The sequence below is a fragment of the Lissotriton vulgaris genome, chromosome 7 (genome assembly GCF_964263255.1).
Source record: "Lissotriton vulgaris chromosome 7, aLisVul1.2, whole genome shotgun sequence".
Lineage (NCBI taxonomy): Eukaryota > Metazoa > Chordata > Amphibia > Caudata > Salamandridae > Lissotriton > Lissotriton vulgaris.
In genome coordinates this window covers 47,432,204-47,449,508 of record NC_141695.1, presented here as the reverse complement: position 1 = coordinate 47,449,508, position 17,305 = coordinate 47,432,204, and the positions used below count along the sequence as shown (strand labels likewise).

The 17,305-nt window shown below is 41.9% G+C and overlaps 1 long non-coding RNA gene across 1 annotated transcript in view; it reads right to left on the bottom strand.

Annotated features, from left to right (window-relative positions):
• Nucleotides 1-1,110: 1,110 nt before the first annotated feature.
• Nucleotides 1,111-17,305, bottom strand: part of LOC147700687 (uncharacterized) — a 63,106-nt gene continuing 46,911 nt past the window's right edge. The window contains exon 3 of the long non-coding RNA XR_015297142.1: nucleotides 1,111-2,160. This is a non-coding gene — a long non-coding RNA (uncharacterized LOC147700687). The remainder of the gene's footprint in view (nucleotides 2,161-17,305) is intronic.

Below are 17,305 nucleotides of genomic sequence, written 5' to 3'. Positions count from 1 at the left end.
GCCGCGGACCCTCAGAACAAGGGGTATTCATTGTATTTCCCGGGATACAACCTGCCCTCTTGCTTTGAATTATTCTTACATTTCACCCACACAGGGAGAAAATCCAGAGAGCAGAATATTTAGGCAAGGCATGGTCCAACCATAATCCTCTGATGTTACATATTTCATGGGGAAATGACATCACGTGCACTCCAACCTGTAGGCTGCCGGAAATCTTTATAATGATGGTATATTGAGAATCGACCAGAGCGAAGCCATCATTAATTATTTTATTGACAATGCAGGAATGACTGAATGTGTGAAGCAGCTCAAATAAAGCCTTCTTAATTGCATTTTGAAAAAGTGGATCTCCTACTATTGCTTGACTACAGAGAAACACACAATAGGTTATAGAAAGAAACACCACCCAACCAATAAGGGTGATAAGATATTGGTCCTTTTATTGAATAGACTCTCCTTTCAGAAATGGGGAAATTAGCATTGAAGAAAATAATTGACCTCCAATAAAAATTATATATTTTCAAAAACATCCATATGCAATTACTGATGTAGATATTTAAGACCCTGAATTCCATACTGATCAATCTAATATGAGAAGGAACATGAGGCTAACAAAGCAACAGCTAATAGTCCTAGAGGTGGGATAGCATTTCTCTGGCCATGTGCTATAGCACCTTGAGGCACCATTCCAATAAGTAAAGGTTACCTAGGAAAACATGCTACTGAGAAGACACAATCGGCCTGATTCACAAAGGTAAACTTTCACTTTTGTGTAGGTTTAGTAGTTTTTTTATATTCATGAACAAGTTTATTTTACTAATAGTAAATTTACTACTGCGGAGACGCATGAAATGACAGGTCTACAGTGTAAAAATGCCTGAAAGGGTTGGTTTTGGCTTTATTTTTCAGTTTGTTGCTGATAAATATAATTAACAAATGCCTCACATAACCAACAAATGCAGTGCTATGGTGGTTTTACCGTGCTGAAATCAATCTCACAAAATAAATGAAAATATATTTTAAAGAAACTATACTCATACCACATTATAAGATACTTGGCTTAGTAAAAACTAGAATGTTTACAGAAATCTGAGGCAGAGAAAATTTTTTGGGTCCAAATGTTTTGAATACCTTTATTTGTGAAAACAAATATATCAGTATGTTAAACATGCTTTGAAAAACATTATAAGAAAGCATCTATAGTTTAACTGATAGTTGACAGGAACGTTGCATACCATAACATCTTTTTTGGGTCACCAATGATCCTCAAGTGATTTGATCATTTTCAAAAATAGTGGTCAAAATTTCTTTACAGGATTAATTTGTTTGGCTGTAAAGTTGAACAGTGTTCTCCAAAAAACAGGGAGGGACCCCACAATCCAAAGGGACAGGGTACCACACATAGACTCTCCACTCCAGTCGAATAAAAAAACACCTTTAGGTTTCTCCCACTCAACCTCACAACTAAATCATACTTTGCTTATTACATTCATCAATGCAGTACAACGGCAATGCACAATACCATCTTTGTACTTTTGTGTTGTTGCAGTTCACTATTGTATCTTTGAATTGGCTTTTTGCCGGGATGTTTTAAATTACTGCACCAACCACCATATTTGTTGAGAAGTAAAGAGAAGCCAGCAGGATGGTGATGCTTACTGTGGCACAACTATTCCCTCTTCAAAGTAAGTGGGGAGCCCATCCTCACAGCCAATGGCAATGTATCTGCTGGTGGCGCTTCCCTTGTATTCACAGGGATACACTGATGCATCGCCTTGTTTTTTGCAGGTTGTGACGCTAAAGAGCTGATTGCTTACTCTCAGGTTTGGATTCTTTTTATAACGGCTCCCTGCTTTGTCGCAGATGGCTTGGATTTGGTTCTTGGAGGCATGGATGAAGGAGTTGGTGTCTTTGCATTTCAGCTCTGGAGGATCCTGGTTTGTCATACAGTTTTCGGCCATCTTTGTGTCACAATATTTCTCATCGCCAGTGCTCTCCGATTGGTCAAGATGTTGTCTGAGGAATCGGTCATACCCATTCTCTCCGGCAATTGGTTTGCAGTACTGGTAGGCGCAAGTGACAGAAGCCACCATCAGTAGCAGGACTGGCAAGTGTAGTGGTAGCACAGGCATGTCAATGATTGATTACTTGGATCTAACACTAAAAATAGGGAGAAGCATCATGAGACATGTGATGCACACCACTCAATAAAAGAGGCATTTCATAATTTCAAAACTTTTCAAAAGTACAAACAGTTACTCTGCTAAAATGGTCGAATGACAGGACAAGTGCATCAGTCAGTCTAAAATACTTTTTGCATTTTCATTGACACAAATCGAAACAATTGATCTTTCATAAAAAGAGTGGGCACACTGTAGTCATCTATTGTATTTTTATCATATTGCTTGTCATTGTTTTAGTTATTTTGAAACTTATATAAATGTAGACCTCTGGCTGATGCCCCCATGCTTAACTTGCCAACTATTCCCTTATTCTGAAGGGGTAGGATAAGAAATGATGATCCTTTCGGAATGCAAGTCGATTGTAAAGATCTGGGGTCACTTTAAAGTCTTTATTTACACAAGTTTTTCATCGTGTAGGTGGGTGGATAAGTGGATGATGTTCCATGGTGTAAACATATATATTATCTAATGTTAAGATAAAACATCTCATATTTCAATGTTACCATGCTACAAATGATTCCAGCATCTACCACCAAAGATAGCCTTGATGTGATTTACCAAGAATCACAATGCCACCTTGTGTGGTCCTGCGTGGCTTGTTAAATCTGGAGTAACACACCCAGTTCAGGTTGCTGCCTTGCATTACTATACATGGTGGGGGCATTATATGGGTGAGTGAAAGACCTGACATCATTGGCTTGAGTCTCTCCTCCATTTTTTTCTGTTTGCCTCCACTGTTTACGATGTTTTTGCTGGTATACTGCTTTGTGCACTGTGCCACTGCTGATCAGTGCCACAGTGCAAGTGCTCCCTATGTTAAATTACTGTATTGATTGAATTCCATGTTTGGCTTATTTTGTTTACTGTCAGCCCCTAGTCTAGTGCACCAGGAGTGCCAGGGCTTGTAAATACAAATACTGCTTGTGGGCCTGCAGCACATGTTGTGCCACCCACAAGAGCGGCCTAGTAAAAGTATGTCTGAAGGTCTGCCATTGCTAGACCTACGTGCAGTCTGGTACTGTCACGCTGACTGCGCAAGTACACCTACTTGCCAGTCCCCAAACCTTCCCTTAACTTCATGTTAGTCACCCCTATGGTAGGCCTGAGGGCAGGGTGCATTGTAAGCATAAGGTAGGACAAGCCTGACAAGGTTGGCATGTCCTAATAGTGAATTACAGCCATATTCGTTTTTCACTATTGTAAGGTAACCTGCTCTCCATTAGTTAGAATGGGCTGCCTGGGTTAATAATGCTATAATCCTAGCTGGCTCGGGGAGCATGGTGCAATGTCGAGTTTGGTATCCCTGAACTCGGGGTTTAATCACGCATCCATTTGTGTGGATGGTTTTTGGACTCTGGGTTTGAAAATAGCACTTTTAGAAAGTGACTATTTTCTTGTCTAACTATTTCTGGTTTCTGCTGGTTTGCTGTGTGTGTGACAGGAGCTGGGTGGCTCCAGAGATCTGCTGAGTCAGAGTGGGATGAGTGGGACATTTGCATTGAGAGTAGGGGGAGAGTAGCTTCTGATAGCCTGCCCTGCCTGATACAATGCTGGCTCCACCTCCTGCCAGGCGACTGATGGCTCTGTGCCTGCCAGGGATGATCGTGGCCCCACCTCCTGCCGGGAGGCTGATAGCTCTGCTCCTGCCAGTGACAATACTAGCTCCACCTCCTACTGGGCGGATGAGGACTCTGCCCTGCTCAGTGAATAGGCCAGGTGCCTCTGCCTGGCTACACCCACAACAAACCCAGGATGTTGGGAAATTCCCCTGCATGGACAAAGGGATCAAAGCCAAAAAGGACCCCTGAACCAAGAATTTAGATCACTTCTGACAAGGAACCCTGAAACTAAGGACAAGAAGCCTGCTGATCCAAGGACTTGCCTACCCCTTCTGCCAGTGTGCTGTTTGCTGGGGGAATCCTGCATGTGCTTCTTTATTTTTGCCAAGGAACCAGGAGAGAGGAACTGTGTGTGTACTCTCACACTTGCTAAGAAAATCTCCAAGGACTGGCAGAGTGCCAGTCTCCTGTTGAAGTCACAGGGCTAAAGGACTTCATCATTTGCTAAAAGTGCTTGTTGCTGGAACTTGTGAATCCAGCACCTCTGAAAGAATCCAGCAATCTCGACACCGACGGACGTCGCCGAATCCAGCTCGGCATCGTGAGTAACGGCTCCAGTGTCCCGCTTCCTCGACGCCGGCCGCCGGGCCCCATCGACGCCAGCAGCAACGCCAGTGAGTAGCGAGTTCGGCTCCAGCTCCAAGTGACCCCGTTTCTGCACCGCTGCTGATCGCATCGACTTCGAGCCCTCTCGACGCCGTGAGCGCTGCTCACTCTTGCAACATCATCATCGACGACGACGCCGTATCCTGCTTCGCCTCGTGAGCGCTGCTCCTGCCCGACATCGATCGACGCCGCTGCAGGTCGCCCAGACTCCGAGGCCGGGTCGACGCCGAAGACGCGACGCCGGACATCTCGACGCCGCTGTTCATCGTGTGCTTCGCTTTTCCAAGGAACTGTGTTGTGGGGGTCCGTGTGACTCCGAGCTCGACGTAGCGCTCCTCGCGGTCGACGCCGAACCCTTTGGATTAACTTTGCCTCGACGTCGTGTGACTCCCGTGTGGGTTACATTGTTGCCAAGAACTGTGTTTTAAAGAAGAAGAGTTGCTTTTGATACTAAAGACTTTTTGTGCTAGAAGAAACTACATTTGAACTATTATTTTTCCCTTCCAAGAGTATTTATTAAGACTGTGGTATATTTTGTCGTTATTTGGTCTTGTGCTAAGCCTTATATAAAAATCCTTATTTTTATAATACTACTGTGTCATGTCCATTTGTAGTGTATTCACTTTATTACTGTATGTGGTCATAAATGCTTAACACACAGCCTCTGAGATAAGCCTGTCTGTTTTGCCAAGCTACCAAGGGGATGAGCAGGGGTTATCTAACTGTGTGATCCCCTTGCCCTGACTAGAAAAGGTGTGTCCCTATTTGTCAGAAGTGTATACCACTGCCAACTAGAGACAGCCGGTTCTAACAGTGAGCATGAGTGTTGCCATGCATCCACTCATGTATTCTGAGGCATTTCCAGATTTAGTAACACTGGTAGACCTGAGAATGCATCACCATTGTCTACTATCCCAGAAGAGGCATAACTAGGAGAAATATATATTTTTCTTCTCATTGTTTCCTACGTGTGCTGCTCTGCCTTTAGAAATATGCCTCTAAGGATCCTGTTGTGCAGGAAGGTATAAAACAATCCTACTTGTAACACAGGCACCCTTTCTCAATGCTGTTAGGCTGCTGACTGTGCGCCAGCGCATGAAGAGTACAGGAGGAGTCATATGTTGATAGAAATGGCACATGGCAGCCGTATCATGCAGCATAGTGCAGCAAGTTGTCTTGCTTCATTGAGCTGTGTGAAAGAATGTTACATCTGCCCCTGGTATCTTTAGACAGTTTCAACTGGGAGTGCTAAGGGTAAGTGCCAGGAGAATCTAATGTAGTGTGTCCTTGTACACACCACAATGGTATACACTGACTGTATAAACAATATCACTCTGGGCTGTGAAAAGGAGGCTCACAAGGAAAACTAAATAGGAGACATGCATTTGTGTCATATTTAAACCAAAAATGTCTCATCACCTGAAAAAAAGAAAGGGAAGTGATTGTTACGTGTGTCAATCAAACTACTTCATGAACAATGTGTGGTTCCTCAGTATAAAATGTCAGGTAAATCCGATAACTTGAGTTTATTTAGATAAAATCTTTAGGTATTAAAGCACAGGATTGTAATCCTGTTGTGGTTCCTAAGGTGACGCAGTGTGTACTTGTGAAATAAACATCAAAATGCATGGACAATGGGTTATGTACTAAGGTCTAGTTAAATGGAGGAAGAGGAGTATAGTAACTACTAGTTCGGTCCTCCCCGTAAATTGCTATATTGTAATCAGTAAAAGTAATACATTCCTCAGTAGTAACATTCTCAAATCAACTCTAATGCCTATATTGACCCTCTTAACTACCCACTGCTTAATTTCTAGATTAAACAGTGCTGGTGCCCACAGCTATGCTCAGAAAGCCTCAGCCGGTACTTATAAGAGCTGGTGCATTTAATGCTAAGACTGCATAGCATTGAATTGACCTCCTGGCTCTTCCATCCATTATTTCACTCTTGTCAGTACCTGCTCTCTATCTGTGCAGCAGCTTTTCTGGTTTTCCCTTGCTCCTTCGTTCCTATTTGTCTCTTTTTCCTTCACTTGCTCGCTGTTATTCTCTGATGATGAAACATAAGTGCCTATCCCAAAAATAAGAGCTGGTGGCCCCCACTGCTAACCACCAGCACAAATTAAGCACTGCTTAGATCTTATATTCAAGACCTAAAGATGCCTCTGCTCGTTGTTCATCATAGCCTTGTCTGCCTCTGTCTGAGGGCACAGGTGGAGGTGTCCCCATAATTATGAGAAGCTATGCAGAGAATGAGAGACATGAACAAAGTAAGAAACTCCTTTTCCTTATAGCTCCATGAATGAGCACTTTTTGAAAATAAGAAATATGTAAACACAAATAAAGTAAGCTTTGAACACATACATATGACTACTATTGAAAACCCCTCGCTCATTATTACCAAATCATGAGCACACCATTGTCTTTTTTTTTTAAGTTTGAGGGCATCTGTTTAATGATTTGTTTATACACCTTTGCAAGTCTAATGAAGCCAAAAATGTTTTGAGAGCACTTCTCTTTTTTTTTCTTAATTGAGATGGCAAACAGTACATTTACAGCATATAAAATATATATTTTGGAAGTATAGAAAAATTACATATGGTATTAAAAATTGCATAAGCCCGAAGGACATAAAATCATTATGACCATGAAAAACTAGTAAAAGCATTCAGATTTATCATTAAGCTAATTAATAGTATTTAACCAGCCTCACCTACCCAATGTTCTTATTCACATGCTGTAATAACCTTTTACTACCACTCATCTCATTTTGGCATGAGAGCAGATTTCCAATTTCTCACAATAGTAAGCCGAGCCAGGGAGAGAACACAGAGGACCCAATCGGTACCATCTGTACCCAACAGCATCATCTTCAGAGAGTTTATCACTCAAGAAGTTTGAATCAACAATATTTGCTGCTCTACCGAGGACCAAAATTATGAAAGTTTAGAACAGGTAAGAAACACATGGACATTATCCGCCACTACCGCTGAGCAGTGGGAGAAACCATACAATCTACTACACCATTTACTCAGATTTGTGGGACTGAAATAAAAAAATTGTACACTGTGCGATAAATCTGGCCTCTTAGTCTAGTGGGAGTGATGACTTATAGAAACATCCTGAAATACAGGTAAGCTCTTATTTTTTAACCTCATCTCCAAGATTGTAAGTGTACCTATCGGCCCACGTTCCAAGGTCATTTGAGAAAGACTGAATAAGACAACAATATTTATCAAAAATGCTATATACATGTTTCCCAAACATCATCCTTGCAATATCAAGTTGGGATAGAAGAAATTTGATGACAGTGTCCCTGCTCAATTGAAATTTTTGGATCTGTAAGCATGTGAAAAATTCACCCTGAGTTATAGGAAATTCAGCCTGAAAATCCCAAAAACATTTGACCCCAAACCCATTTGTCAGATCCCCAACCACTTAATACTCAGGTTTCTGTGTACCAAGATAGGCAGAACTTCTAAGAAACACAACCAAATGCTTTCTCAGCATCGAGTAATATAATATTCAAGGGTTCTTGAAGAACTCACCACTTCGAATGGAGATACAATATGCCTAAAGAATTGAGGAGATATCTGAAGGATGAGTGCACACCTTGCCTGTATTTTCCAGAATTTGTTTAATCCCATTTCTAGGTGTGTCAATACAACACATGCAGGCCAACAATATTCTTGAATCTCCCCATTTCACAAATCCTATCTTGAGGTTGAAAATACTTTTTTTTACTTATACAGGCCATAATGAGGGCAGAGGTACATCCTCGCTGGCCCATACATTGCAGGTCTGTCGCTTGGGCAGATGCTGTTCATATGAATATGAATTAGACTATTCAGCTGACCTCTAAGGACTGTCACATCTTCACTATCAGCTTTAGAAATGTGCACAATAAATGATTGAAGGATCCCCCTAATACGGTCCATCAATGTGTCCCTACAAGCAATGTGGGTTGAAATTAGAACTCATGTTGCCTGCCCATTTTAATTCAATTACACAGTGGTCCAAATTAAACAGATATACTAGCTCAGCCTTAAAATTCCGATATATTGAGGGGCTGAAAAAACAAAAATCAATAAATGAGTATTGCCTGTGTGGTCTGGAGAAAAATGTGTAATTATGAATATCAGGATTTTGTTGACTCCATATATCAAACAAGTTGAGACTGGCCATCAGTTCTGATCCTGTCAAGTGCTGGGCTCTGAATACAGTTAAAAACACACAATTATAATGATGGGTAGATGGACATCACTCAGTTCAATCATCATATTAGTAAAAAAGTGGGAATCTTGGTTGTCCGGTGCATGCACGTTTACCAAAACAAAGTCACTTTTGCAGTTTTGCTTAGTTGATCAACTATCTCAACTCTAGCCCCTCTGCCGCCCCCCCTCCCCCCCGGTCATAGGTCCTGAAGGTTCTAATTGAAGATGATAATGTAAACTCCCCATTGACCAGAACAATATGCAACATTTATTAGGTCATATTTCGGCTTTCATCGGGTTCAAAGGTCCAGCTGCAGAGTTGCCATTTAAAGCATTAAAACTCATTATGTTGTACTGCTTAAATGAAAACATCTTTCTATTTGAAAAAGTATTGTATCATCAAAAAACTGGTACAACTATGGGAACCCACTTCACCCCCAGCCTGGCTAATTTATTTCTGGGCTGGTGGGAGGAGCAGGTGGTATGGACAGATAGTACCGAATTTTTCACCAACCGTGTGCCATTATGGCTGCGTTATATAGACAATCTTTTCATCAGCTGGGACGGAAGTAAAGAGAAAGCTTTATACAGAGTTTGTCAAATAACAATGTAAATCTTAGATTCACACATGCCATCAGTGAGGTAGAATGTTTCTTTCTCGATGTACATATAACAATCCAAGAAGGGAAACTGGCCACTAATCTGTTTAGAAAACAAACAGCTGGCAATAGTACAGTCCACGCACGCAGTCATCATCCAAAAACTTTGCTCAATAGCATACCCTATGGGAAGCTATTACAAGCTCGGCGGAACTGTAGCACCAAATCTGCCTTTGACAGAGAATGTGATGTTATGCTGGATAGATTTGAGGCTACGGGCTGTTCAGAAAAAGTGTTTAGTGGAGCAGTGGCCAAATTGAAAGACACAAATCAAAAAGATGTTCTATTCAAGCCAGAAAATGTCGCTATAAGAAACAAGTAATCTTCTACTCCCAGAATGATCACTATGTATAATGCTAGATCGAACAGAATGAGATACATTATGAGAAAGCATTGGGTTCTTATACAATCGGATCCCATAATTGGCAGTGTAGTTGGAAACTCAACCACCGTCACATATAAGAGAGCACCTTCTCTTAGAGACAAATTGGTGAAGAGTTACTATCAAACAGGAGGTTCCGGTAATTGGCTTCATAGTAGTAAAGGTTTTTTCAAATGTAATGGTTGTAAATCGTGTTCCAATAGCCATAATGCTAAATCTTTACTATTTCCAATGGCAAAGGAAGACCAATATCCAACTTCATCACCTGCACAACTGACTTTGTCATTTACTGTTTACAGTGTCCATGTGGCTCTCGCTATATAGGCAGTACGAAACTGCTGGTTAAGAAGCGCATCTTAGAACATCTAAGAGCCATAAAAATCATGTTTTTAACTATCCTGTTGCAAGACATTTTTATAATGTCCACAATAGCAATCACCAGCTCCTGAGCTACATAGGTCTGGATCGTATCATGAAAAACATCAGAGGGGGTGACCGAGAGAAGCAACTACGTATTCTTGAGTCAAGGTACATCATTGACCTGAATACTAGGGCCCGATTTGGAATGAATAATGAAGAGGAATTAGACACACACATAAGGGTGTAGCTTGATATCCCCTTGATCTATCTTGTATATTTTTCTAGCTGTCTTAAGTGTTGCCTATATGTAAAAAATTAGTTATTATTTAATATTTGGGATGAGGTTCATTAGGGGTAAGCATTTTAACTCTTCTAGTTACCCATGGTAACTTTGTGGCACAAGTTGGAGTATTAGCTCCTTTATATTCGAAGGAAGGTTCCATTGGGCGCTAATGGCCAACATATTTTCTTTACGTTGGCTTAGAGTTCCCATTGGGGGCAGAACATAGATTATATATGTGCCCAGAATAGTTCAGGCAGATTGGGACCATCTGGTATTGCATTCATCAGTTATAATTTCACTCACATTACACTATCCTTGTACCTTTGCTCATTCACATACATTACACTTTGCATACCTGGTATATTTGGTCTTTGGGCAGCCGCTTTTATGTGAATCTGAGGCACATGATTTTTTGGGAGTGTAGTCAGAATTGGGTTATACATATTGATGTATCTTGCTGACACAGACGTTGGACACTTGGTCAAGGACATCCATCATATCATTTTGGTTTAGTCAAAATATGCTGTTAGTTCGTCTTTGATTGGGTATTGGTCCCCGTTGTGAAACCTCATACGAACCTATCAGCCGATTTGGCAAAAGGTTATGTTTTGGTTTTTTACTGTTGGTGGCATATTGCCATTTCGATATTGCACACCTTTGTTTGTGTTCCCGATGTGAAACCTCATACGTACCTACTAGGCAACTTGGCAGAAGGTTATGTTTTGGTTTTTTACTGTTGGTTGCACAATGCTATTTTGATATTGCACACCTTTGTTTGTGTTCACAGCACTTTCATAGAGTAATCATCATTACTGTTTCGATTGTGTATCAGCGTAAACAAGAGCACGCATATCCAACAGCGTATTTGGATGTCCTCTATCTGTACATATGTATATAGCTACAAACATGTATATTAATGTATATAGATGCACATAGTGGAGAAACTATGAATTGTATTGCCCGTTCAACATGCATATGCTATGAAATGACTTTACAAAAAACAAAATATATATATATATATATATATATATATATATATATATATATATATATATATATATATATATATATATATATATATATATATATATATATATATATATATGCAAAAAACGTCCCCAAACGAAGAAGCAGGAGCCCAGAGGAGACCGGTTAGAAAGGACTTTATTCACCAATGAACAGCTCAGGCAGCGGCGAATGCATTTCAGATTCATTCCTTCCTCAGCGCCCAATACCTGAAGTAGAAAACAACGTGCAGGACACGATGAGACCGCCCGCTGTCCCCTGTTTCCAAAGCCTCTCCTCGGGTCCCCTCAAACCTGCCACTTCCCCCACAGTCAAAAGTCCAATGTTCCAGTTTTACGGGCTAATCGCGGAATGCAGATTGCCACTGTAGAGGTAAGAAACCTCAACTGATCACGTCCTTCTTGTGTGGGGGCGGGTGCCGGAAAAAATTCCATGAAGAAAAAACAAGATTGCCGTGCGGCATGTCAGCCTTCTCCGGACCCCTGAGCGTGACCGTGGCTTCCTTGATGCGCTACTGGCCAGCGCAGAAATGTGATGCAAAAAACTTCCCCAAACGAAGAAGCAGGAGCCCAGAGGAGACCAGTTAGAAAGGACTTTATTCACCAATGAACAGCTCAGGCAGCGGCGAATGCATTTCGGATTCATTCCTTCCTCAGCGCCCAATACCTGAAGTAGAAAACAACGTGTGCTAATGTCTGCTGCCTTTTAAATAAATAGCTCGAGTCCGCTCCTCCCCTTTCAAAATGACGACCACCTGTTGCAGTTCGTTGTAGTCTTGTCGAACTGCAACTCCCAGAATGCCACAATGTCCAACATCCCAGGTAGGTGAAACTATGGGGAGTGTAGATGTTGACTGCGGAAACCCAGAGTAATGCAGGACACGATGAGACCACCCGCTGTCCCCTGGTTCCAAAGCCTCTCCTCGGGTCCCCTCGAACCTGCCACTTCCCCCACAGTCAAAAGTCCAATGTTCCAGTTTTACGGGCTAATCGCGGAATGCAGATTGCCACTGTAGAGGTAAGAAACCTCAACTGATCACGTCCTTCTTGTATATATATATATATATATATATATATATATATATATTTATATATATATATATATATATATATATATATATATATATATATATATATATATATAGCAGTGATTTCCAACGTTGAAGAAAATACCAAGGGCCTCATTTATGAGGCTGTGTGTCACTTTTATGCCACCGGTGCGTCACTTTTTGTGATGCACCAGTGGCGTAAAAAATTTGCCTTGTTGCGCCATATTTACAAAGTGAGGCATCTAGGTAGATGCATCACTTTGTAAACCCCTGCGCGGGGATGCCTACTGGTAACCAGGCGCTATACAAAACTCGGAATAATAATTATACCTGCGCCAGGTATAATGTATGCAAGAGGGGCGCATTGACGTAAGGAAGGGTCGTAGAAGTGACGCAGTGAAATCTATGAGATTTCACTGCGTCACTTTTAGGACGCCGTTGCATCAAAATCCTGCGCCTGCCTCACAGCAGGTGTAACACTGACGCAGGCCCTTTCACATTTACAGTTTTGCGTAACTTTTGTGACAGACTCCAGCAATGCGTCACTTTTGCGCTTACAGATACGTCAGAAATACTGACGAATCTGTAACTCCTTGTGACATGATGCGTCATACATTAAATATGACGCATCAGGAATGTCACAATAGAGGGGTTGCTGAACTGTTCCTGTAGACAGACTAGGGAGATTTAACTGGCGTGACCAAAGGTGTTTGAGTGACACCCTAGGGCATCCATTGTGTTGGATGTAGTTGCCTCACACACCCAGAAGGGTGTCATGCTTCATCATAGGCGTTTGCTCCTCGTCGGGGAGGCGGTGCTACCCCCGACGGGCTCACCTCAAAGAGGGGCTCTTTGGCGGAGATCTTTTTATCCAACAGCCTTATGGTGAAGTGAGGGTGTGTGGGCAGGATGGTATGTGGTTTGGTGAGGTTATTAAAATGTAGCAAGGGGTACCGGAATTCACTTTATTCTGGGGGTCCCCTGCCTGCAATTAAAACGTGGAACTAGCTCGCTAGGTATCAACAGGTTAGGTCGAGTGACCCTAGAGAAGGCTAGAAGTGAGACTGGTCGACATGTTTCTCGCTCAGGGTAAAATCACCCGCGATTCATCAGGACCTTACAAAAAGTACAAAGAAGAAGAACAACAACATGCTTGTGTCATGTGTGTGGTGTAAGTTACCTCTGTGGAAACTCCTATGCCTAATGGTCAGGGACTACTTGCCACATGAGGGGTCGGCGGGTCAGTACATCGGGGGTGAGTCTAATGGATGTAGCTCAATCTGCCCGTGTCCACGTGGGAAGACCTACCCATCTCCGCCGAGCTCATCAGGAATGTCGAAAGGAGTGCACACTGAGAAGTGACGCATCGCTGCTTTCACGCAGCGATGCGTCATTTCTCATAAGTGAGGCCCCAAGACTCTGTGGGATGCTTCCTTTATTTATTTAACAATGACTCTCACTGACACATTTCGCCTCTCGGCTTGATCACAGTATGACTTGAGGATGGCCTCTTCCCATTTCTTACACGTACAAACCCGAAATAGTGAAAGAGAATTAGCTCAGTACATAGTCCGTAAACATATCACCACTGTTTTCAATATCTTTGAATGTTCAGCAGCAATTTCTAAATATAATTAAAACAATAAAAAGAGCCATTGCATAATTTCATGGTATCCTATTGCACATTTGATTACGTGTGATTTATTTGAATAATACCTAAATACACTTTTTTTTATCAAAATGTATTTTTTAAACAAAGTTTGTATTTTTAACACTACATTCCTGCCAAAGCGGCCATTATAGTGCAAAAAAGCCAGCCCTACTCCATGCTCATTGTGAAACAAAATTTGTCATGCATATATTGGTCTATGTGCATCAAATCATTGAATTATCTATTACCCTGTAAATGATATATTGATAAAAAAACATAATCATGTTTTACTTGTGTTATTCCCCTTCAAGTGTATGCATTATCTCACTCATTAATATCTCTATGACACCTCAAGGGAAGGAATGTAGTGTAAAAAATACAGACATTTGAAAAATATAAATTTTTATAAAAAATGTATTTTGGTGCAGGGCGTCTGTGATTCCAGTGGGAGATTCATTGATGTGCATGCAGTGTTTCCAGGCAGTATTCATGACAGCTTTCTATCCCACATGTCACCTCTTGCCTGGCGGATGACTGTGGGATCATTTGGCAACATGTGGCTACTGAATAAATACCACGCACTAAACATGAGGGATATGTGTAAATGAGATGTATGAATGCTACCTTACATTAACAGCCATTGTACTATAAGAATCATCAAGCCACAACCATAGTTTCAACAGACACTGCATGAACCAACATATAGATCGTGTTATGTTTAAATTTAAGAGAGAAATGTAACCTAGTGCCCTCTCTTCCCTGCGCAGGTGATGCTGTGTATGCACTACTCCCCTCAAACCTCATACCTTACAGACATTCATCTGCTATACCTCAGCGTAGGTACAATAGGGCACACATACAAACTTGAGCCATCATTGAGCGCAATTTTGGTATGTTGAAGTCATTATTCAGATGTCTTGACCGTACAGGGGGTGTGCTGATGTACTCCCATGAAGTCGTGTGCAAGATCATATTATCCAGTTGTGTTTTGCACAACATAGCTTTAAGTCATGGCTTTCACATTCCTCTTGTACCTCGGCTAGCTCTGAATCCGGGCAGCTGGGCCATTGCACATAGCAGAGGTCATTGTATTCAAGTCCAAGATCAGTTAGTTGCCACTTTTTTCACATGAGCAACCTGTTGTGTTATGGACACAATGGGGTTTGCAGTCTGTTGTCAATGATGAAAGCGGGATAATTATGACTTTGTCCAAAAGTTCCATCCTGTAACTATTTTGCAAGCCACACTAACTGTATGTAAACAAAAGCTGTTGACAGGTGTTAAAAGATTGAATGTGCATCAGGTCATGTGCCGTTGTCAGCAATTAATGTAGTGGATGTCATTAACAAATCTATTGACTCAGGGGATAAGATTTATATGTTCTGAGATACCTTCCCAGACCTTTTGAGAATGGGTGCTTGAATCACGAAAGAGCCTAACTATTGCGTTGTTAGAGTTTTTGCCCCCAACAGATTTGACTCCCCCATGATGGGCCTCCAATGTGAGTGCTGAAGTTTTGGTAGAACCTGGCATCATGTGTCTGGGATACACAGTACTGCTTCCACCAAAGTTAATGTAACACAATAGAAAACTCTGGTGTTGGACCCTAAATATGGACTACATGTCCCAGAATGCAAAGGAAGAGAAAACTATCCTGGGGTGTGAAGTCGTGCCAACACCCCCTGACCCTGTTCCAGCCCAAATCTCATAAAACGGTCTTTTCTACCTTTTGTATCATATCTATGATTTCCACTTACACTGTCATTTCAGGTTTCTCCGCAAAAGAACAAAAGGTTGGAAGAGGATTTGATCTGTGATAGTGGATGACTCAGAATTTATTTGTTTATTTATTTATTTATTTATTTATTTATTTATTTATGTGTTTGTTTTGTACAGCGCCTGAATCACCCCATGCGCTGTGGATGTGCAACAGTAGGCCAATAAAGAAACAGGTTAAAATACTACAGTTTTGAGAATGAACACGAAATGGCTGTCAACTACCCCTTATGATGTATTTCTTGTCTACTGCTTCCTGCATTTCATTTCTTGTATGAAAATATGGGTTCCGGTTCATTTTCGCAACTCCCGGCACAAATATGTGCTCTCCATCTGCAGTGCGTACCTCTCGTATGCGAACTCCATGCTACCCAACCGGAGAGTATGTATTTGGGCCGGAAACTCAAAAAACAAACCGGGACCCATTCTTGCATACAGGAAATGACATACAGGAAGTGGTAGACAGTCCTAAGGGAAATGGCTTCTGGGGGACATTCTGAACTTTTACAGCCCTTTCCGGTGCAGTTATCTATTTGTGGATGTCATCCCCAAACTGGTAGGGAGGGACAATCTTGTTTAAATTCCAATGGTCATGAGATCTCTCTATACCACTAGGGAAGCTACCACCATGGGACTCTAGCCCCATCTTTTTATTAGGTCTTTCAAGCTCTAGGTATTCCCTTTCTAAGGCTACCTGTTGTCTTTTAATTCTCAGCTGGGCTTCCTCAAACTTCATTTGACTTTCTGTCTTCTCCTGGGAGGTTTCCCTCCTATGAGAAGGGACAAAGGTCCCTATAGATGTGTCAGAATGGGTAGATTCCTGTGAAGGAGATCTTGGCCTTCTAGGCACACCTCCGACTCTTGCGGGGGGGAGGGGGACAAAGATAGAGACACCTTTGCCCTCCTCCTCATCTCCAGTAGGCGCTGCATTTCCCAGGTCAAGGTCATTGTCACCATCCTGGTCCTCATCAGAGTCCTGGTGGTTTTCACCACTGGGCCCTTCCTCATCTGCTCCTCCACCCCCACTGCCTTCCCCCATCAGGCCCTGAAGCCTTCTTAAGATCATCTAGCAGGAGTACCTCTAGGAGGCATTGGGTGTTGCCACTTTTGCCTGTCTTCAATTTCCTTATAGTACACAATGCCCTCAATTCTAAGAATGGGAATGTGTCATACTTGGATGCCAGTACAGTACTGACACACCAATGTGAAAAGTTGGACTGGCATATGCTGTCCACTATTCTAGTGGGCACCTTGCACCAGTCCAAATGACCCTTATTAATGAGCCACTCCCCTTGCACTCATCCATTCACTCAGGCAGTACCCATGCACTCATCAATTTGTCTAGGCAATATCCATGCTTTCACCCAATCAGCCATGCACTCATCCAATCACCCAGGTGCTACCCTTGACTCATCTAGTCACCCAGGTGCTACCCACACACTCATAGAATCAACTAGAACACTATTCAATTACCCAATCAGTACTAATATACTACCCA